We start from the raw sequence: 1,044 nt of genomic DNA, 5'->3' as shown, positions 1-1,044 counted from the left end.
CACAGAGATATGATAGTCCAGGCCATTCTTTACTTCACTGTATACTTTATGTAGCTGTTCCCAGTAAGAAACCTCCAAGGCCATAGCAATGTTGTGCCTCTGGACATCAAAAAGGTAGTGGAGAAGCCAGGGAGATTACTCAGATTTAATTTATACTCAGTAGAATAAGCTCTTTCCTGGAAAGTGCAAGGGCTTGAGTTGAATCCCTGGTTTAAAAAAAAAAGTAGTAGGTGGAGGCCAGGGTGATAGTTCAGTGGAATAAGTTTTTGCCTGGCAAGAGGAAAGTCCTGAGTTCAACCCCTGGTACCACCAGAAAAAAAAAACATAATGACACTTCTCAACAAGCACCTACTAGGACTTCTCCAATTCAGTTGCATCCTGGATTTGTTTTATAGAAGTTTGCTCTGCCTCTCCTAGTTGGGCAATTTTTTCCTCATTCAGTTCACCAATAAATTCTCCAAAAGAAGCACCATAATTTAATTACATAGACAAGTATACCTATTATAGATATGGTAGAGAAGGTCTCTGGACTAATAACATATATTTCTTTGGACAGAGAATGCAAGATAAGCCCAGTTCCAAGAATGCAGGGTTCTGTTACATCAGTTTGAGGATAAAGGAACTGGAAGAATTCCTCAGGAATCAGCCCAAGACAAACTTTTCCACCATGCTCTGGAAGAGGTGGTAGAAGAGCAAATCTTGACTTCCCTGTGTGAAAGATCCTTGTTGCCTGCAATACCCCTGGTCAAGGAGTGCTGTGTTCTTGAGACAGGGTGCCACTGTGGCAGCGGCAGAAAGTACCACCTGGGACAGCATGGTCAGCAAAGGTCCAGAACCAGTCTTAGCGTTCCTGTGACCCCAACCAGAGACTGGTCATGAGCAAGAGCCAGGTCTTTTACTTTCTTAACACTCTTCCTGACCAGGTTGAAATGAAAGCTAGTGTGACTTAGATTTGTACTTCCCTAATGATTAAAAGGTAGAAGAAAATTATATTCTTACTGATCATTTCTACTTCCAATTTTGAGAATTGTCTTCTCAGTTCAT

At 41.6% G+C, this 1,044-nt stretch overlaps 1 pseudogene; it reads right to left on the bottom strand.

Annotated features, from left to right (window-relative positions):
- LOC101569614 overlaps positions 1 to 816 on the bottom strand; it is a 22,923-nt pseudogene extending 22,107 nt beyond the window's left edge.
- Positions 817 to 1,044: the final 228 nt, after the last annotated feature.

Source organism: Octodon degus, unplaced genomic scaffold, assembly GCF_000260255.1.
Source record: "Octodon degus isolate 3935 unplaced genomic scaffold, OctDeg1.0 scaffold00393, whole genome shotgun sequence".
Classification (NCBI taxonomy): domain Eukaryota; kingdom Metazoa; phylum Chordata; class Mammalia; order Rodentia; family Octodontidae; genus Octodon; species Octodon degus.
Note: the sequence above shows the minus strand (reverse complement) of the source record. Positions and strands in the feature narration are given on the sequence as shown.